General features: G+C 35.9%; 1 non-coding gene across 1 annotated transcript; it reads left to right on the forward strand.

Annotated features, from left to right (window-relative positions):
• The first annotated feature begins 11,214 nt into the window (after nt 1–11,214).
• LOC122127732 lies at nt 11,215–11,317 on the forward strand. The gene has a single exon (XR_006151266.1). It is a non-coding gene; the product is annotated as a U6 spliceosomal RNA (small nuclear RNA).
• The last annotated feature ends 12,275 nt before the right edge of the window (nt 11,318–23,592 follow it).

The following is a 23,592-nucleotide window of genomic DNA, read 5'->3' on the forward strand; positions in this document are numbered from 1 at the left end:
AATTATGTTATGAAAAATGCATCGACATAAATGAATGATATCAGCGAGTAGATGGCTCATAGCGGGGTGGTTATGTTTTATATTTTCATTATTTTGAATGATCTGGTGTTTTTGTATGTGTGGAATTATGAATGTATTTTATATCTGGACAAGCAAGTTTGATTAATAGATCATTGTCTGATACCCAATGTCTGGAGCCTAACCTGAGTCAGAGTAGTAAGTATGTGTGTGTGTGTGTGAGTGTGTGTGTATGTGTGTGTGTGTGGGTGTCTCTCTGTCTGCCTGCAAGTCTGGATTTAGAAGGAAGTATCTTATTTCCCTGAGGGTATATACTTAATTCTATTAGGTATACTCCATTAATGACAGCAGATAAAGTTAATTAACATTTTGTGCCATATATTTATGTTCCTATGATGGCATGAACAAACTAAAAATTATGTTTGGGGTATGAATTTTGTAAAAGGTCAGCTGAAAGTATAAACATGTGGAATCTTGAGAAAGATATCAATGACAATCATTTCAGTTTAGATAAATTTTGACAACACTTGCAGTGATAGGTAATCCTATATCAAAATTCAATATTTATTGATTTTCTATAGCTACAATATTCTATAAATATGTAGGAAAACAAGTTAAATTATGGAATCATAAAAGTAATGTGATTATTTATTGCAAACAGTTTTACAATTAGGTCCTGATTATAAGCGATAGGATCAACAGAATAAAAAACACAATATACAACATGGAGTTAGATATTTTATAATGAAGCATATTTTAATATACTCTACATTTTTAGAAAGACTAGAACTTTGGGTTAGCTTTATAACCTACCAAAATAAGTGATATTGTCTATTTTTTAAGCAGAAAGGCTTACTCAGATTTACAAGATTGAATGATTCAGTGTATGTTCAGCTGGTTTTATTGCTTTTGGGGCCAGTGGCAAGACAATATCAAGGAGGGGAGTATGTCAAATAGAAAAGTTTTTACCTAGAATGATTAAAAGATAAAAGAAGAAAGAAGATGAGAGTCTATTTTCTCATGTGTTTCACTCTGAAGAACTTAATCTCCAGAAGAACTCCACAGTCTGGGAGGAATTGGAATGTCATTTCTCTTAAACACATAGGTCTTCCTGGGGCATTCTAAAATCAAATGGCAACATCTTCACCAATGATAATAACTTGTCCAGGGGTGGAAGCCACTAGATATTTCTTAAAATTCTAATCAGATCTCAGCAGACTAAATATTTTATGGAATTCCTATTAAAATATTTTCTTGCAGACTGACTGGGTCTTCATAATGTGTATCTGTTTATATGTGTGTGTTTGAATAAACTAATAAAACAATGTGGCAGATAAAAGTATTAGTATGGTCTTTTGTTTTTCTTCTCATACTATGAAAGCCTGTCACAATTCCACCAAATCCCATCCAAGATTCAAACATTAATGCTGTCCCAACATTTCATTATGTTAACCTAAGTACATCCATCTCATTTCAGATGGCCATGGTATAGGAAAATTTTAAGTCTTCCAATTACGTTGTCACCAAGGAAACAACGTACAATATTTCTTTTAAAAATACCTAGATTGTAGAACATGTTAGCCAGAAAATTGAAGGAGTATACATTATAGGATTTAATTTAAATATTTAGCCACATAAATGGATATTCTTTATCCCCAACTCAGAGCCCTTTTAAACTACATAATTGCACAACTCATCTATTACCATCTTCCATGAAGACAGTCCTTGCTGTAAACAAACCAGATGTGGTGAACAAATTTACAAGTACACCATTGTTACATGCTGCTGTTCTAAAGCATGGAAGTGAAAGAGCATTTAATGCCTGTGAAGAGCTGGTTCTAAGGATTATGGAAAGTGATTACTTTGCACCATAAATAGAAAAATCCACAGATGTTTCAAGTTGCATTTTGTTGTTGGCATTTGTGAGATATATTTTGGAAAGCACAATGAATGAAAGCATGCTATTTTGTAAAACTGCTGGCTGACACATTTACTGAAATGTTTCAAATGAGAAGACAGACAATAGGGTGGGTAAGATGTGGTATGCAGCTTTAAATACAGACAAGCAAAAAAAGAATGGGAATTTTTTTTCCTTAAAAATGCTTTCTGGTTATATTGCGCTATACACTATACTGTTGAAATAATCATTTCTTTGGAAAAGTAAGGAGAAAACACTGTCACCTGTTGAATTTCTTTTTAAACTGAACCTTAAATGTCAGGGTTAAAGAAATTTAAATGTCTTAATAAAATATTATCCAGTATTACTTTCATTTTTGATAAAAACTTAAAACAAACTGACAGACTATTAGTCCATTAAGATTTATAAGTTTCCTGCTATGTATTTCCTATTGTTCCTTTATTTGGGGGGTGATATATATATATTTTTTAGAATGACAACCTTGTCTTAACCATTCCCCACAAAATATATGCTGTCATAGAATCAGAGAGCTTTTGTTTTTGTTGTTGTTGTTTTGTTTTGTTTAATTGGTTGGTTGTGGGGCTTGAACTCTCTGCCTCGGCAATGGTCCTACACGCTTCAGCTCAAGGTGAGTACTCTACCGCTTGAGCCACAGTGCCATTTCTGATTATCTAGTGGCTTATTGTAGATACGAGTCTCACAGACTTTCCTATCCGGGTTGTCTTTGAACTGAGATCCTCATATCTCAGCCTCCTGAGTAGCTGGGATTACAAGCCTGAGCCTCCGGTGCCCAGCCAGAGAATTTTATTTTATTAAATTAAGACAATAGTAGGCTCATTTTATGCCAACACAAAATATAAACACCAATGACATTTTTCCCTAAAAAAAAAAACACACATAAAAAATTCATGAGATTTGGGGGAAGATGGGAGAGGAGAAGCTGAAGGCTAAACAAGCTCTCCCATAGAAAGCATTTTAGTATTCCAGTGAACAGTCTTAGGCTACAGAGTCACACCAAGTGTATCATCTCAATACAGAGAGTTTGGACAGAGAGGGAAAATCCAAGCAAGGAAAGAGATCTGAACACATACAGCTAGCTATGGCTGCAGTGGCAGAGTTGGTAGCAGAGACACTCTTAGCAGCCATAACTACAGAGAGAATCTGGGACAAAGGTGCCAGATGTGGCAGGCAAGCGGATTCTACCCAACACAAGCAAGAACTGACAAGGAGCAGATATCTTCATCCTGCAGATCACAGACCAGAAACTGCCCAGGAACAAGACTCTGGCATGAGTAGAACCCTGATCTCCTCATTCCTTCTCAGGAAGCAGAGGAGGGAAGGAAGTCCCCTACCACTGGAGATCTCTGTCTTTGATACTAACAAAGGCCCAGCTGAGCAACTAGCTCCAATTCAGGCCTTGGAAGAAAACAAAAGAGTCATTTAGCAGGTCACAGGAATCTGCCCTCACCTGCCAGGCTCAGCTCCACCCAGGGGAAAGTCAACCAACCCTGACAGAGAAAAATCTGCCCCCTGAAGAGTGACTTTCATCACTGGGTAAACATAGCCAGAGGCTGCCCCTCCCTACAGCAGCCTAGACAAACAAAACTCAGTAAACATAAACCCTGAGAATGGCTCCAAGCTGGGCTCTCTGGGAGTCTCAGGAGCTAGCCCAACAAGGAAAAGCTACTGATTGCTGAAAGGCCTCAACTCTACCCATAACCTAGTCTCATCACAGCATCTCCAAACTAGAAGAAACTCCCATCTCCCTCTTTTGGGATACTCAAAGCAAATCTACCTCCCACTGAACTAGCCTGGGAGGAGGATCACAAGACAATGGGATTGGCAAAGCATTTTTCTGCCTGCTCAAACAAACTGACTTAAGAAAACAATCAAGCCACAGGAATACCAAACACCACAAGCAGACCAGAGACTCCACCAAGAGACTGGTTATGGACATGGGAGATACACAATCATCCCATTGCCCTCATTCCTCCCCCCCCCAAAAAAAAATCAAAGAACTCTTTTTTAAATTCAATTTTATTTTTTTATTGTGAGAATACAGTACAGAGGAGTTACAATTACATGGGCAAGATAACGAGTATATTTCTTATCAAGCGTTTTTGCCTCCTTGTTGTTTCCCCTTCCCATCCCTTCCCATACTTCTCCCCTCCCCACACCGGCTCCTCCCCCAACCCCACCAAAGTTGTTAATTTCGTTTTTCTACATAGTGAATTGTACATCTCATTGTTGCAATCAAAGAACTCTTGTTTGAACCATTTAAAAAATTTTTAATTTTAAAAATTGTTTTCTATTAATCTTATTTTCCTCCCATAATGTTTATTGTAGGTGTATACGTGTGTGTGTGTGTGTGTGTGTGTGTGTGTGTGTGTGTGTGCACATGCGTTTTTTATCTCCTCTGAATTTTTGGTCCTTTTTACGTATTCTTTTCATTTTTTTCTTTTTCTTTTTTTGCGTGACAAAATTGCTGTTTGGCTCATTCCCAGATATATACCTGTCATTGATTATTAGACCTTATACCCCATTATGTACACATTTAATCCAGAACTTTATTACTCAATGCACAACCTCTTAGGCTTAAATTTTTAATAGCAGTATTATCTCTTTATATGTATATAATTTTCAAGTAACTAATTTTAAGAACTTTTATTTTTTAGTTTTCATTTCTCCTTTCAATCCATCCCTTCTTCTCATCTTATCCTTTTCTTCTCTCAATATCATTTGTTTAAACTTACATAATTTTTAAGTGTTTCACTACTTAAACTTAAATTTTGGTTTTTCCATTTTTTCTTGTTCTTTTTTTTGTAATCTCTCTCCTATCATTCTATCCAAACCATTTCCCTCTCTAAGATTAGGACTTGGTTAATACCACATTTTCTCGATCCATCCATCTACTGAGGGGCTTCTGGGTTGATTCCATATCTTAGCTATGGTAAATAATGTTGCAATAAATATAGTTGTGTTGGTAGCTCTAGTATGGTCTTGTTTGTGATCATTTGGGTAAATGCCCAAAAGGTAGATTGGTGGGTCATAGGGAAGTTCTAGGTGGAATCTTTTGAGGAACCTCCATACTACTCCAAAGTGGTTGAACAAGTTTCACTCCCACCAACAATGGAGTAAGGTTCCCTTCTGGCCACATCCCCTCAAGGATCTGTTGTTATTAGACTTCTCTATTATAGCCATTCTAAATGGCTTGAGGTGGTATCTCAATGTTGTTTTGATTTGCTTTTCTTTTATGGCTTGGGAGGTTGAGCAATTCTTCATGTGTCTGTTGGCCTTCCTTCTTTCCTTTTCAGAGAAGTTTCTCTTGAAGTCTTTAGTCCACTTATTTATTGGGAAGTTGTTTCTTTTAGGATTTGTTGTTGGGGGATTTAATGTTTTGAGTTCCACATATATTTTATATGAGACCCTTGTATATTGTATGGTTAGCGAAGATCTTCTCCCAATCAATGGGCTTTCTATTGATCTTGTTAGCTATGTCCTTTGCCATGCAGAAGCTCTGCAATTTCATACAATCCCATTTACCCAACATTTCTTTGATTTGTTGTGCTTCTGGGTCTCTATTAAGAAAATTTCCGCCTCTACACAGGATATTTACGGTATGTCTTACTCCATCCTGTAATGTTTTCAAGGTGTCTGCTTTGAGTCTGAGGTCTTTGATACATTTGGAGTTGATTTGGTACAGGATGATATATAAGGATATAGCTTTAGTTTTCTATGAGTGATTAACCAATTTTGCCAGCACTTTTACTGAATAGGCTGTCTTTCTTCCATTCTATTTTTTATCTCCTTTATCAAAGATTAGGTACCTATTGGTCTGTAGGCTCATTTTTGGGTTTTCAATTCTATTCCATTGGTCCTGAGGTCTGTTCTTGTGCCAGTACAAGCTGTTTTGTTTGCTAAGGCTTTGTAGTAGAGTTTGAAATTTGGTATTGATATTACTCCAGCACTGTTCTTTCTGTTAAGGATTGCTTATGCTACTCACTGCCTTTTATCATTCCATATGACTTTTTGGATTGCCTCTTCTATTACCTTGAAGAATGAGATTGAAATATTGATAGGTATTGCATTGAATTTGTAGATAGCCTTGGGAAGTATTGTCATTTTCACGATGTTAATCCTTCCAATCCAGGATCAAGGGAGTTTTTCACTTTCTAAGTTCTGTTTTGATTTCCTTTTTCATGTTTTCAAAGTTTTCATCATGGAGATGCTTTACTTCTTTGGTTAAGTTAATTCGATGTTATTCTATTTTATGTGGGGTTATTAAGAATGGAGTTGCTTTTCTGATTGCAGCCACGCTTTTCTTATTGTTGGCATACAGAAAAGCCACTGATTTTTGAGGGTTAATTTTATACCCTGATACATTGCCATAGTTTTGAATCAGCATGAGTAATTGGGGAGTGGAATCCATGGGATTCTTTAAATACAAGATCATGTCATCTGCAAAGAGGGAGTGTCTTACTTCATCTTTCCCTGTTTGGATCCCTTTTCGGTTTTCATCTTTTCTTATTGCTGTAGCTAGGCATGCTAATAGTAAATTGAAGAGAAGTGGAGAGAGTGGACATCCTTGTCTCGTTCCTGAGTTATGAGGAAATGTCTTTACTTTTTGACAATTAAGTATAATGCTGGCAGCAGGTTTGTCATATACAGCCTTTATTTTATTGAGGAATGTTCCCTGGATTCCTAGTTTATCCAGAAACTTCATCATAAAGTGGTGTTATTTAATTGATTTGTGTATATTGAACCATCTTTGGATCCCTGAACTGAATCCTGTTTTATCATGGTATGTAATGTTTTGGATGAATTGTTGAATTGTTTGGCCAAAATTTTGTTGAGAAGTTTGGCATCAATGTTCATCAAAGTAATGGGTGTATAATTGTCTTTCTTTGATGAGTTCCTGCATGGTTTTGGGATGACGGTTTTGATGGCTTCATAGAATTAGTTCGGTCCTGAGATTTCTCTTTCAATTTCATCGAAGAGTTGTAGGAGTATTTGTATGAGCTCTGTTTTGAAAGCCTTGTAGAATTCTGCTGTAAATCCATATGGTCCTGGGCTTTTCTTAGACATGAGGTCTCTTACTGCTTTTTCTATTTCAATGCTTGATATGGGCCTGTTAAGATGGTTTAATTCATTTGCTCCTTTTCAGTTGTTGCTGTTGTTGAGTTGAATCTGCTCATCCAATGTGTCTGCTGCCTTTGTCCTGGACCCTCTCTGTTGTAGGTATGGCGGGTTGGCTATGGCCACCACCAAAGCTGCCTCAGCCATGGCTACAGCAACTGCTCAGATCTGTCTCCTTCCCTGGATTTTCCCTCTCTAGCCAAACTCTGTACTGTGATTGCACACTGGGTGTGATACTCTAGCCTAGTACTGTGCACTGGAACACTAAAATAGCTTTCTATGCAAGAGATTGTTTAGCCTCCAGCTTCTTCTCCACCGTCTTCCCCCACTTCTCATAAGCATTTTCTTATTATAGATTATTCTAGATTAGCTATATTATGATTGATAATGACCAAGACTGACAGAAAGGTGAAGGAAAATTGTCTACACTTCCATGAGGTTCTGACCTGTGTTTCACAAAATGTTATAAAAGCTCTCCATGAGAAATCTAGCAGCTGCATTTCTAAATAGTCTTTGCGTACTTACACTTTCTGATAATGTTTCAATTCAAGTACTTCTCCTTAGAGTCCCATACCATTCAATGATGCTGTATTAGATCTTTGTTACATCTTGAGGACAGCTCTTGGTGATTAAATTTGTGCTTTTCAAATTAGCTCTCGCAATTCCATCCACAAAATGCAGACAAAAATTATCTAAACTAAATTTGTATCTGTTGATAGTGAAAATATTTTATTTTCCATTACAAACATAGAATGTAGTAAAATTTTTCACAGAAATTACACTGCACTAGGTTGTGGGCAGATTCTAATGAAAATAATAAACTGTGTTTATGTAGAGAATTTGAGCTTGCAAAATTTTAATATGCCTGTGCTCCTAAAACCAATACCTTACTTATATTGAGTTACAAATACAACTTGCTATAAGTAAGTTTTCCTTGTACGTTTTTAATATATATTTTATTGTAAAGAAACTGTACACAGAGGTTACAGTTACATAAGTAAGGTAATGAGTACATTTTTATTGAGCATTGTTACAACCTCCTTTGTTTTTCCCCTACTATTCCTTACCTTCACACATCCCCAACACCTCCGTACATCCCCCTCTAATATTATCTTGCAAATCTCATTGTTACAATGGGTCAACCTGTATACTTTCCTTGTGTCTTAAATGAAGAAATGCTGGCTTGTTTCATGCTGATTCTACTTGTGTAGACACACTTAAAAACACTTTCCAAGTCCAAAAGCACATAAATGAAATGCACATCATATTTTGTGAGCTGGTATAATTGTGTTCTACACATTTATTGACAGGTTACAAATTATTCTCAAATTTTAATACATAAAAAACTTTCTTTTTTCTTATTTTCGTTGCCAGGACATCGGCACAACCTCAGTCAGCATTTCTCACTTTAGACATTTCATATGGTTTGGTTAAATTTTGACCTGCGCTCCAGTCTTCTGAGGAGTCACTCATCTGCTTAAGAATTGATGCTGGCTGTTGGAAAAGAGCCCAAGGAACGATGCCATTTAAAGCCTTATAACTTTATTCTTAACAAGGATATTGTCCTACTAATTTGGCTGTTGAGAGTGTCTACAAGAGCAAGGATTCCATGGGGAGCAGGGAGACATCATATGACCTATACTTATTGAGATTTCTGAGTGACTTGCTATCACTTGTACTGCATTTTTCAAGTCGAATATCTCTATACCTACAAGTTGGAAGAGATAAGAGGAGTGGTAAAAGAACTCTTAGAGACAAATACATCTCCAACACATTTATTTCCAAGCAGTCTGTCTAAGGCATATTGAACAACTAGTAAAACTTATGTTTGCTATATATGTGTCTTTTTCCATTTCTGCATGTGTACATGTGTGTACGTATGTGTGTATTTGTGTGTATAGTAACATTCATGTTTACATATATGGGCCGATATACACATATATGCATATATAAATAAATATACAAACATAAATATATGTTCATATATATCAGGTGTTCATTGATTTAATCTAGAATTCCCAGCGCATTGTCCTTATCACAAAGTGTACATGATAAACTGCTCTAAGTATCTGTGCTATATGAGGTGTATCCTTTGTACTCACTTCCCCCATTACCTTGTTTTTCATCCCTGTGAACAACTTCAGCCTACTTTCCATAGGATAGCGTTGTTTTTGTTACTTACTGATAATGAAAGAAAAAGGTTGTTTGTAAAAGAAAAAGAATTTTTAGGACCCAGGCTAAAAGTATCTTATCAGTCTCAATGATTCGTATGAGATAAAATTTATAATAGTACTAAAAGTGAAAAGGAATTCCTAGATCTGTTGTTTTGCCATTTAGAATGGCAAAGAATAATTTCACGTCACTGTTATAACTCTTAAAGAATGCAAGGGTAACTGATGGTCCTTATCATGTTCCCACAAAACCAGTGGACCCTGAAGGATAATAGTAGACCAGAAGAAATTCTAAGTAGCAGACAAGGAGCATGAAAGAGAAAGAGCGGAAATGAGAGAGAGTGAAAGAGAGAGAAAAATATCATAATACTTATAGTGCGTAACAGATAAACAAGAGGTTTATGAGAATATTCATACTGCTATCTTGAGACTATACATATACATTTGAAGGTATTTGATGTATGATAACTCATCAACATAAAATATAAAATGATTTTGATAAAAAATAAAAATGACTCAGAAGAAATTATAAATGCAAAAACATTCTTCACAGAAGCAAACTCTCAGAAATATTTCTTGACTTTGAAAAGGATAAATTGGCTGTAGTTAGTATAAATTTAGAAGTATGACAATTCACAAAAATATAAAAATGTGTTCACATATTTCATTATATAACCCAAAGCAGAAAGCAAATATTGTTCAGATGATTTTTTAAATCACAGTTTCTCAGGTGCTGTGAAGGTGGCTCAGTGGTAGAGTGCTTGCCTTGCATGCATGAGGTCCTGGATTTCATGCCTCAGCACGACATAAGCAGAAAAATGTGAAAGTGGTGTTGTGGATCAAGTGATAGCGCTAGCCTTGAGCTGAAGAGCTGAGGGACAGTACCCAAGACCCAGAGTTCAAGCCCCACAACCAACAAAACCAAAGCAAAAAAAAACGAAACATAACAAAACAAAACAATTTTGTAGCCTCAATTCTGTAATAACACTACTTCAGCTTAGTGTTAAGATTTAGGTGTGGACATTTATCAACACTCCTGATTCAGACTCTACTTGTTAATATTTTTAATGAATATTTTGATTTTAGTTTTGCTCTTTGTACATTCACATGCACCTATGAAATATGGTATGGCCATACCAATAATATTCTCAAAGTACCTCTCAATCACTACTCACAAAAATTTGTATTATATTACAACAAGGAAAAAATGCTATAAATAAAGAAAACAATAATTAAATATTAATGATTACTAAAATAAAAAAGAAAACAATTACCAGGGTTTTCAGTATTTGAAGTGTACACAGTTGAGTTTACTATTTTCTCATATTCTTGTACATTTAAATCTGGTTAAAGCTATGAGTAGCTTTTAAATTTACCCACTAAGATTACTATTTATAGTTCATCTCACCATTTGTATGTGGCTTATATCATTATTTGTTCATCACAAACATATAACGTAAGGGAGCCCTAAAGTTTTAACAGAAACTGTGTACTTAAAATTTTACCTCTTCACTCTTCTTCTTTACACAGTCTTTGCAACTTATCATTAGTAAAGTTTCTATAAACTATGAAATGTACATACTTACTAGTACATGCTACCAGAAAAATTATATACGTTATCGAAAAATTTTATGACCTGCGAACAGTCTTGATTTTGCCATATATAAGCAAATCCCAAAATGAAACATATTTAAAACATTAAAACTTTTTACAAACCTTAACATTTGCTGCAATGATCATTATGACAGGTGCCTTGTGTAGAATAATTGAATTCTTCTTCCTACACATCTCATGAACAACAAATATCTGGAATTATTTTGTTTTTGGCATGTCAATCTTGACTTTATTCTTAAATGTGTGCTTATGTAAGAAATACATGGTTCTAAAATTTCACAATTCTTTTTAACTTATTTGTGTTGAATTGTCTAGTTTAAGAAAATCAATTACACTTTACATATAAAAAAATGTTCTGTGCTCAATTTGGCTGCACATACACTAAAATTGGAACATACAGAGATTAGCATGGTCCCTGCAAAAGGATGACATGCAACTTAGTGAATCGTTCCATATTTTTAAAACAACAGATGCTGGAAGGGATGTGGCCAGAAGGGAAGCCTATTGCATTCTTGGTGTGAGTGTACACTTGTTCATCCACTTTGGAAAGCAGTTTGGAGGTTCCTCAAAAGACTCCACATAGAGCTCCCCTATTACACAGCAATCCCACTTTTGGGCATTCATCCAAATGATCACAAACAAGTCCATGCTAAAACAACCACCACAGCAATGTTTATTGTATCATTATTTGCCATAGCTAAGATATGGAACCAACCCCGATGCCCCTCAGTAGAAGAATGGATCAAAAAAAATTCTCTGTGTGTGTGTGTGTGTGTGTGTGTGTGTGTGTGTGTGTGTGTGTGTGTGTGAATGTACACTTACACAACCACTTTGGAAAGCAGTCTTGTGAGTCCTCAGAAAGCTAAATATTGACGCTCCTTATGGCCCACTCATACCACTTCTAGGCATCTATCCTGAACAACAGGTACCAATATTCAAGGACACATGCACCTCCATGTTTATCACAGCACTGTTCACAGTAGCCAGGATATGAAAACAACCCATATGTCCCACCAGAGATGAATGGATCCAAAAACTGTGGTAACTATACACAACAGAATATTTTCCAGTCATTAGAAAGGACAAAATAATGGCATTAGCAGGGAAATCAATCAACCTACAAGAAATCATGTTGAGTGAGGTAAGCCAAAAGCAAAGAGACCAACAGCACATGGTCTCCGTGATAAGTGGATTTTAAATCCAAAATGTAAGGTGATATGACAAAATTAACAACACTTAAGAAACCAAGGACTTCCACTCATCTGATTGAATCACGACTAAATAACCCCATTCTGCTGATCAAATGTGCACACTGAAGTGAAACCAGGAAGATGACACAGAACTAGAGGGAATCAGGGAAAAACATACAACAGCTGGATCCATCAGCTGCAATGGACATTGACCAAAATGAAATAAGCAACTCACTGTCACTGAAGGGAAGGAGGGAACAAGTGGGAAAGAGGGAACAGCTGATGCTCTGCAAAACAAAAGAAATGTACATATTTCAAAACAAAAGAAGTATACATATGGAAGAAATAACTCTATTGCAAAGCTCAGAGAACTCATAAATGTTGTAGACCATGATAGACAATTTACTCCATCAAAGTTAGAATGTGTTTGTGACTTTAACTAAGCATCACTATCCCACAATATTGTGAAATTTGGGAAATTATGTAACCACTTAATCACAAGAAAAACATTTGAAAAAATGATGAAGGTGGAAAACTAAGTTGCTCTAAAAAACAAAAAAGGAAAATGTTCTGTGTGTATATGTGTACACACACACACACACATATTACATATATATATACATATATATATGTATATATATTAATTCTATGCCTCCGTCAGAAAGAATGACATTGCCCAATTTGTTAGGAAATGGAAAGACTTGGAAAAAAATTATATTAACTGATGTAAGCCAAGTCCAAAGAAACATAGGTCCCATGATATCCCTTATTTGCAATAACTAGTATATGTCTGGGATAAGCAGAAAAGTTGAAAAAGCTATGTGTATATGATAGATAAGTTGATGTTAAGCTAAATGACCCCCAAGATAGAGACAGAAGTGGTTTTTCTTTTTTGCTGTTGTTTCTCACATATTTATAATGTAAGATGTGATTTTTTTATATGTTCCTCCCCAACAGTATAACCCCCGTTTTCAATTTATTTGATGTTGGTGCATCTGCATCTTGTATATACACTTCTCTAATTTGGGGAGGGAAATGGAAAAAACAACATGTTTAAATAGGAATACAGTTTGACCCATTGTATAACAATAGATGCACAAGACATTATTTTGAAAAACGAACTTTATAATTTAGGCTGGGGACATTGGGTGGGGCTTGTGGTGTGAGGAGTGTACTTGTGGAGGTGGAAGGGAAGCAATGGTGGGGGGAAAACAAAGGAGGAGGTAACAATGCTTGATAGGAAATGTACTTATTACTTTGATCATGTAACTATAACCCCTCTGTACAGTATTTTTACAACAAAAATGTATAAAAATGTTTTGAGATGGAAGTTTATTTTGCCTATTTTACCCATATAATATCGTTAACAAAGAAATTAATGCAAAATACTGATATGAAGATATTTTGAAAAAGTGAGTGTGTGTGCATTCCTGCATGTTGGCATGCTCAGAGTTTGAAATCAGGGCTTCAAGGTCTCGCTACATCTTTCTCTCTAGATTGGTGAGCTACTATATGAGCTACATCTCCATTCCTGGCCCTTTGCTGGTTCATTAAAATTTTTGAAAAATAATCTCATGAATTTATTTTGCCCTGATTGGCTTCCACAGATCTCAGTCTCCTGAGTAGGTATCCCAAGTAGTTAGGATTACAGGTGCAACAAACCAGCACAAGGCTTTCAGAATAATTTTAAAAGTAGAAGAAAATTTACTTCACAGGGGCATGTTTTATCATCTCCTAGTTTTAAAGCATTTTGGATTGATTATATGTGAATTTTTTCATTCTTGAATTCTTAAAATACAGTAAGTGATGATATTTAAAATATTTAGTACTTTTTAAAACCGATACTGGAACTATGGGACAGAAAAAATTTGCATGTCTTTGGATCATAATTTATAAGCTCAGCTCTGTGCATGATAACCCAATGTCACCAACACAGTCTGTGTTGAAGACAAAATGTAACAGAAAACAATCACCATTCGCAATAATTGCTACGCTATTATTCCTTGGACAATATGAATATTGAATTGAGAGTATCAGAGAATGGAGAGAATTTATCTACCGTTTGTGTATTGCTGAAAGACTTCTGGAAAATTTGACTCATCTCCTTCAACACTGTGTGTCTTGGGCCATGCACTTACTTTCTTTAATTACAATTTTTCCCAACACTGAAATGGTAATAACATTAGCATTATAACAAATTTTATCTTAAGAATTAAGGGTTCTTAGAATGGTGAACTCTTTCTCATTCTTGTAGAGGCATTATCAGATGAGAAGAACTGTATTTTTTTGTTTGCTTACTTCCATTTATTCTTCAGATTGAAATCTGAACTACTTAAGACTGAAAGAAACCAAAATTAGACATGCAGGCTTTGGAAAGAGCAATCAATGTAAAATAAATAAAATACATATAGCTAGGTAACAGGTCTAACTAAATTGTTATATAGTCTCAATTATAAACAGAAAATGATTTAAGCAATATCATGTTATTGAAAATTGAAAAATGTTAGGAGTTGCTTAATTTTTTCTTTTTTACTAACTTGAATTAATTATTTTTGTATACAGAGATTAAAGATGAGATTAACAAGAAACTTGATTTAAAATGGACAAAAGTTTGAATAGACATGTTTTCCATAAACCCCTCTATATCACCAGTGGGTTTACCAGTTGTGTTTAATACAACTTCTGTGCTGGCTTAATGCTTTGTGAGCAGAAGTCATTAGAGAAATGTAATTCAAAATTACTATGATACTACTTTATATCTATTATAACTCTTATCAAAAAAAAAATCAAAGGAACCAGGTGTGGTGGTAAAGGTTTGTAATTCCAAGCATTTAGGAGGTTGGATTTCAGTCTTAAGACAGTCTGGGATACTGAAGATAGTAAAAACTTGGCCTTTATTACCTTTTAAGTAAAAGATAATAGTGTTGGTGAGAGTGTGAAGAAAAGGAAATTTTCTACACTCTTGGTCAAAATACAGGTTAGTATTCTCCTTGTAGAAAGTAGTATGCAGTTTTCTAAAGAAATCATAATTGAAATATCATCTGAACCACCAATCATGTGATTATTTCTCTCTGGGTAACTCGAAAATATATCTGTAGTTCATTGTTATTCACATTATTCACATCAACAGCCAAGATATAAATCAAAGTTCAGTGTTCAAATATACTAATAAACAACTGTGGTACATGCACAAATATCTTTTTGTTTCATCTTTAAAATAACAAGAGACTTCTCCCATTAGCCACAACTTACAATGACCTGAAAGATGTATTCGAAATGAAGAAAAATGTCATGTTCTGATCTTTGTAAACACACACACACACACACACACATACACATACACACACACACACACACACACACACACACTCACATACACACACACACACCCTCCTCAAATAGTAAGACAGAATTTTTTTTTAAAAAGTAAAGCGAAGTGGAACATCTGGGGCATTTAGTTCACAATGCATAAGATACTAGATATACATTATGACCAGGTATAGAGTTGTAATGTACAACATGAGGATACAGGGGACAACATTGGCCTTACATACGAATATATCTAAGTAAGTAGGAGTTGTTCTTCCTAGTAGTGGTTACTCTTTTAGTTGTTCTTCCTTCTATAATGGATAATATGAATGTAATTCTTTAAGTATACCTGCCGATTTTCAGAAATAATAACAAACAATATAGCAATAATGTTGCACGCTCAACATAGAACAAAATGTCAAATTAAAATACATTAGATTATCCTTGATGTAAACTAATTATTAGAAATTAGGGAAACCATGTGACCTATGTTTCTTTAAGTCTGGGGTACTTCACTTAATATGATTTTTCCAAGATCTTCCATTTCCTTATAAATGTGGTGGTCACATTCTTTATGATGGAAGCATATTTTTCCATGCGTGTATATCTGTGTTTGTGTGTGTGTGTGTGTGTGCGTGTGTATTTGTGTGTGTGTGTGTGTGTGTGTGTCGTTTTTGGTAAATATTACTGTGATACACAGTAGTAGCTTTACTGTGGCCTTGTTTGTGATCACCTGGTTATATGCCCAGAAGTGGGATAACTGGGTAATAGGGGAACATTATTGTGTACATCAAGGGTAATATTAGTAGATGAGCAGAATAGCTCAATAGCTATGTATATATGATCGTATAAGGTGATTCCAAGTGAAATGAACTCCAAGACATGTTCTTTGTTGTTGTTGTTCTTTTTTTTTTTTTTTGTCGGTCGTGGGGCTTGAACTCTGGGCCTGGGCACTGTCCCTCAGCTATTCAGCTCAAGGTGAGCACTCTACCACTTGAGCTACAGCTCCACTTCCGGTTTTCTGGTGGTTTATTGGAGATAGGAGTCTCACGGTCTTTCCTGCCCGGGCTGGCTTTGAACCACGATCCTCAGATCTCAGCCTCCTGAGTAGCTAGGATTACAGGCGTGAGCCACCAGCGCCCGGCTTGTTGTTGTTGTTCTTAATGTACTATGTGATTTCTTTTTATCCTTTTGTGTTTTCCCCACCTATGGTTTATCCCCTGTAGTCACTATATTTGATTTTGATACCCTGGGTATTTTAAATATGTTGATCTGAACTAGGGAAGGGAAAGGAAAATAAAACAAAATGGTGAGACAAAGGACAAAGGGGGAACCTATGCAACAGTAGAACTCACAAGACAATATGTTGTAAATAATCTTGGGGGGGCGTTAGGAATGAAGAGGGAGAAAAATAGGGGAAAATGTAACAAGTTAGAAAAAAAGAAATTAATTACCTTACTTATGTAACTATATCCCATCTCTACATTACCTTGACAATAAAATTTAAATAAAAAATAAAATAAAATATAAGAGAGCAACAATACAGGAGATGGGAGTGGGGAAAATACTGTAGTATCATAGAGCAGAACAGCTGTGGAAAGCAGTAATTTTACATTAACATAGCAAGTAATAAACTAACATACAGATTTTCAGCCTCATGTCAGTCATTAAAAAGGGAAAACAAAATACACAATCAGCAAACCAATAGAGATAAAATAGAAAACTAAACAATTAAGATGAAGAGATGACTTGGACCAAGAATAACAAATGACACGATTAGGAAACAAATAACAAGCTGCTGGGCTGGGAAGGTGGCTCAGTGGTAGAGTGGTTGCCTTGCATACCTGAGGCCCTGGGTTTGATTCTCAGCACCACATAATCAAAAAGAAAAAAACCAGAAGTGGTGCTCTATTTCAAGTGGTAGAGCACTAGCCTTGAGCTGAAGTGCTGAGGCACAGCGCCAAGGCCCAGAGTTCAGGACCCACAATCGGACCCAAAAAATAAAATAAAAAAAATAACAAGCTGCTAAATTTTAAAATGATCACCCTTAATTCTATTGACTTGCTACATCACAATTTTTTAGAAGTATAATTCAAATCACAGTTTAATAGCATATCATTTTAATAATAGTTTATTTATTATTGATTTCTTAATATTGAATGTTTAATATATAATTTTAATTTCAGCAGCTATAGAAAAGAAAGTGAAAATAATTTTAATAATATATTTATGAATTGTAAAATTGAGAAGCATAAGAATTTAAACAAATAACATATCATTATTGCTTCATTTCTGTGATTTAATGTAATAATTCAAAGTGTGTTCTACACTTGGCACTCATCTTAACATCAAATAATAAATTATTGCACATGACACTTGGTATTAGTTGGAAGGGTTCAGCACTGTGGTAAAATTCACACCGCATAGTACACGAGGGTATGACCCCTCTCATATAGCTTAAATTGTGGAAATTTGATTTCTACATGCATGTTAAATTCTTGCCTAGGTGACATCTATAAAATTATATACACGAGGACTATTTCAGATGATTCTTAAAAGTCATATTGATTAATTGAATTTTTATTACTTCATACCAAATATTTACAGAGAAACTGAATTTTTGAGTAGATGATGTTGTATGTGTGCCAGATTATACGTATTATGGTTTATTTTATATTCCTGACATTGTTTCTAGAGTTGGATTTATTTGTCCATTACGGGTTAAGTGTATTATATTGGATATATGAAAGTAAAGTGAATGTTTAGTCCATTAATACTTTGTGTAATCCCAATATAAATTATCCATCTGTTTGAAGTAATGAAAATAACAACAGATAAAAGCAAGATAAATGAGTCTGTAGTAGACAAGTATTTACACCGTTATTTTGAAAGTTGGTCCTCTTTTACACAACAGAATGTTCTTGAGAATATGTGTCCCAGGCTGGCCACAACTGAAGTATATTATGGTTTGATCGATCATAAAAGAAGGAAGGAAGGTTCGTTCCCCTTCCTTCCAAATGTCTGATCCCAGGAATGTGATCTGCTTTATGGTGCCTACTTAGAAATGAACTTTTTTCAGAGTCAACCTTGAAAAGCCATCTTGATAGACGACTTCTGTAAGTGGTTAGAAAACATTATTGATGACTTTGCAAGGATGCCTGATTGCCTCATTTTGAGACAACTAACAGGAATTTAATCAGTTGTTCTTTGTATCTTTAGGAGAAAAACCCATTGACTCTAGGACAGCGGATCACAGGGGTCCAGAGAAACTTCTAACTTGAATAGTAATCCTAGATATCTAAAACAAAACACACACACACACATACACACACACACACACACACACACAAACACACACACACACACACACTCCAGTAAGCACAGCCAGGCAGGGTTGCTATCACAGCCTACATGAAGTCAGGCAAAAAACAGAAGCTGAGAGTCATTTAGTTGATAACTAATATATTTTTTATGAGGCAGACTCACATGAGACTCCAGAGAGAGGATCAGAAAGACTGATCAGAGAGACAAAAATTGGTCACTGAAAGATTGGAAAGTAGAATTCCTTGTAGAACAAATAAATCATAGAAAGCTTGTGCATGTAAGAACAAGATAGAATACCAAATTCCAGAAATGCACATTTTCTTTTCTTTTTTTTTTTTTAAATTTTATTTTATTTTATTTGAGAACATACTGTACAGAGGGGTTACAATTACATGTGCAGGATAATGCATACATTTCTTACCAAGCATTGCAGCCTCCTCCTTTGTTTACCCTTCACCTCCCTTCCCAGCCTCCCCCCTCCCTCCCACCCAATCATACCCCCCCCCCACCGACATTGTAAAGCTGGTTTTGACATGACATTTTGTACTTCTCATTGTTGCAACAGGTCCACCTGAATCCTTAGACGACTTGTTTGTCCCCATCTCCTCCACATGTTATACTGACATCAAATATAGTGAAAGCGGGGGTTACACTGTGGGGGAGGGACATACAAAGCAACCAAGAAATAATCTTATAAATGCGTTAGAAACACATGCATGAATGAAACAAAAACATTAAAATACATATTTGAGGGTTCGTTTTCCTAACATCACATTATCTGACATTTTCCGCTTGACTCATACCTATACTAGATATTGCAAATAAGGGAAACCATGGGACCTGTGTTTCTTTGGGCCTGGCTTACTTCATTTAATACAATTTTTTCCAAGCCTTTCCATTTCCTAACAAATGGGGCAATGTCATTCTTTCTGATGGAGGCATAGAATTCCATTGTGTATATATACCACATCTTCTTGATCCATTCATCTACTGAGGGGCATCTGGGTTGGTTCCATGTCTTAGCTATGGTAAATAATGCTGCAATAAACATAGTTGTGCTGGTAGCTTTAGTGTGGCCTTGTTTGTGATCATTTGGGTAAATGCCCAAAAGTGGGATTGCTGGGTCATTGGGGAGCTCTATGTGGAGTCTTTTGAGGAACCTCCATACTGCTTTCCAAAGTGGTTGAACAAGTTTACATTCCCACCAACAATGAAGTAAGGTTCCTTTCTGTCCACATCCCCTCCAGCATCAGTTGTTGTTGGAGTTCTTGATTTTTGCTGTTCTAACTGGAGTGAGGTGATATCTCAATGTTGTTTTGATTTGCATTTCTTTTATGGCTAGGGATGTTGAACATTTCTTCATGTGTCTATTGGCCATCCTTCTTTCTTCTTCAGAGAAGCTTCTCTTTAAGTCTTTTGCCCACTTACTTATTGGGCAGTTGTTTCTTTGAGGATTTGTTGTTGGGTGGTTTAATTTTTTGAGTTCCAAGTATATTTTAGATATGAGACCCTTGTCCGTTGTATGGCTAGTAAAGATCTTCTCCCAGTCCATGGGCTTTCTATTGATCTTGCTAGCTATGTCATTTGCCCTGCAGAAGCTCTGCAACCTTATACAATCCCATTTGTCCAGCCTTTCTTTGATTTGTTGTGTTTCTGGGTCTCTATTCAGAAAATTTCGGCCTGAGCCAAGGAGACCCAGGGTTTCTCCTATTCCATCCTGTAATGTTTTCAGAGTGTCTGCTTTGAGTTCAAGGTCTTTGGTCCATTTGGAGTTGATTCTGGTGCAGGGTGATATATAAGGATCTAGCTTTAGTTTTCTACATGTAGTTAACCAGTTTTGCCAGCACCATTTACTGAAGAGGCTGTCTGTCTTCCATTGTATTGTTTTAGCTCCCTTATCGAAGACTAGATGGCTATAGGTCTGTAGGTTCATTTCTGGGTTTTCAATTCTATTCCATTGGTCCTGAGGTCTGTTCTTATGCCAATACCAAGCTGTTTTGATTACTATGGCTTTATAGTAGAGTTTGAAATTTGGTATTGATATTCCTCCAGCCGTGTTCTTTCCGTTGAGGAGCGTTTTTGCTATTCGGGGTCTTTTATTGTTCCATATGAATTTTTGGATTGCCTCTTCTATTTCCTTGAAGAATGAGGGTGGAATTTTGATAGGTATTGCGTTGAATTTGTAGATAGCCTTGGAAGTATTGCCATTTTCACGATGTTAATCTTTCCAATCCAGGAGCATGGGAGGTTTTGCCATTTTTTATGTTCTGTGTTGATTTCCTTTTTCAAGATTTTAAAGTTTTCATCATAGAGGTCCTTCACTTCTTTAGTTAAGTTAATTCCTAGGTATTTTATTTTTTGTGGGGCTATTACAAATGGAGTTGCTTTCCTAACTTCAGCCACACTTTTCTCATTGTTGGCATACAGAAAAGCCATTGATTTTTGGGGGTTAATTTTATAACCTGCTACTTTGCCAAAGTTTTGAATCAGCTTGAGTAATTTGGGAGTGGAGTCTATGGGATTCTTTAAATACAAGATCATGTCATCTGCAAAGAGGGAGAGTTTTATTTCTTCTTTCCCTATTTGGATCCCCTTTATGTCTGCATCTTGTCTTATTGCTGTAGCTAGGCATTCTAATACTAGATTGAAGAGAAGTGGAGAGAGTGGGCATCCTTGTCTTGTCCCTGAGTTAAGAGGAAATGGCTTTAGTTTTTCACCATTGAGTATAATGCTGGCTGTAGGTTTGTCATATACAGCCTTTATTGTATTGAGGAATGTTCCATGGATTCCTAATTTTTCCAAAACCTTCATCATAAAGGGGTGTTGGATCTTGTCGAATGCTTTTTCTGCATCTATTGAGATAACCATGTGGTTCTTATTCTTGCTCCTGTTGATGTGATGAATAATATTAATTGATTTTAATAATATTAATTAATTGCGTATATTGAACCAGCCTTGCATCCCTGAAATGAATCCTGTTTGATCGTGGTGTATGATTTTTTGGATGAATTGTTGAAGTCGGTTGGCCAAAATTTTGTTGAGAAGTTTTGCACCAATGTTCATCAAAGAAATGGGTCTATAGTTCTCTTTCTTTGATGAGTCCCTGCCTATTTTTGGGATGAGGGTTATGATGGCTTCATAGAATGTGTTCGGTAGTGAGCTTTCTCTTTCAATTTCATTGAAGAGTTGGAGGAGAATTGGTGTGAGCTCTGCTTTGAAGGCCTTGTAAAATTCCGCTGTGAAACCATCTGGTCCTGGACTTTTCTTAGCTGGGAGGTCTCTTATTGCTGTTTCTATTTCAATGCTTGATATGGGCCTGTTAAGATAGTATGTCTCATCTTGGTTTAGTTTTGGCATGTCAATATTTGCTAGGAAGAGGTCCATTTCTGTCAAGTTCTCAAACTTATTAGCATAAAGTTTTGAGAAGTATTCCCTTATAATGTTCTGAATCTTGCTTGTTTCCCTGGTGATGTTTCCATTCTCATCTCTGAGTTTATTAATTTGGGTGTGTTCTCTTCTTTTTCTGATAAGATTTGCTAAGGGTCTGTCAATTTTGTTAAGTTTTTCGAAGAACCAACTCTTTGTTTTGTTGATTCTTTCTATAGTTTTTTTGGATTCTAATTCATTTAATTCTGATTTAATTTTGATTATTTCTTTCCGTCTACTGGATTGGGGTTGATCTTGCTGCTCTTTTTCAAGGAGGTTTAGATGTGTCATTAAATTGTTAGTTTCAGATCTCTCCAATTTGTTGATGTAGGAGCTCAGAGCTATAAACTTGCCTCTGAGTACTGCCTGTGCTGTGTCCCAGAGGAGCTGGTATTTTGTGTGTTCATTTTTGTTGAATAGCATGAACATTTGAATTTCCTTTCTAATCTCTTCCATGACCCACTCATGATTCAGCAGTGTGTTGTTCAGCCTCCATGTGATACCGGACTTTCTTTGGTGGCTTTTGGTGTTGAGTTCTAACTTTATTCCCTTGTGGTCAGAGAGAATGCAAGGTATAACTTCAATGTTTCTGAATTTAGACAAGTTTGCTTTGTGGCCTAAAATATGGTCTATTTTAGAAAACGTTCCATGTGCTGCTGAGAAAAACGTGTATTCTGATGCTGCTGAGTGAAATGTTCGGTAAATGTCTGTTAAGTCTAGTTGATCTATGCAGCTGTTTAGATCTGCGGTTTCTCTGTTGAGTTTTTGCCCAGTTGATCTATCTCGTGGGGAGAGTGGTGTGTTAAAATCCCCAACAATTAATGTCTTTGGATCTATATGGGATTTGAGGGAAAGTAGTGTTTCTTTGATAAATTTGGGTGCTCCATTGTTTGGCGAGTAGATATTTAGAATTGTAATATCCTCCTGAAGGAGAGATCCTTTAATTAGTATGTAGCGACCTTCTTTATCTCTTTTCACGAATTTTAATTTGAAGTCTATTTTATCTGATATTAGGATTGCAACTCCCGCCTGTTTATGCGGTCCGTTTGCTTGGTAGATTTTGTTCCAGCCTTTAACATTGAAAATGTGTTTGTTTTTACGGGCAAGATGTGACTCCTGTAGGCAGCAGATAGAAGGGTCTTGTTTTTTAATCCAACTAGACAGTCTATGTCGCTTAATTGGAGAGTTCAGTCTGTTAACATTAAGAGATAGGACTGAGAGGTATTTGGGAGTTCCTGCCATGTTATCTACCTTCTTGGGGGCTGCGAAAACTGGGTTCTTCCTATGGTTCTTGGATTCTCAGTTTGGGTGCAGTTTCTTGGCCTTTATTGCGGTCTTGTTGGTTTTCTATGTGTAGGACATCTTTAAGAATCTTTTGTAGGGCTGGTTTGGTGGAGATGTATTGTTTCAATTTTTCTTTGCTATGGAAGGTTTTTATTTGGCCTTCAGTTATGAAGGAGAGTTTAGCTGGGTACAGTATTCTTGG

The sequence above is a fragment of the Dipodomys spectabilis genome, unplaced genomic scaffold (assembly GCF_019054845.1).
Source record: "Dipodomys spectabilis isolate Male_0828 unplaced genomic scaffold, ASM1905484v1 ptg000309l, whole genome shotgun sequence".
Classification (NCBI taxonomy): Eukaryota; Metazoa; Chordata; class Mammalia; order Rodentia; family Heteromyidae; genus Dipodomys; species Dipodomys spectabilis.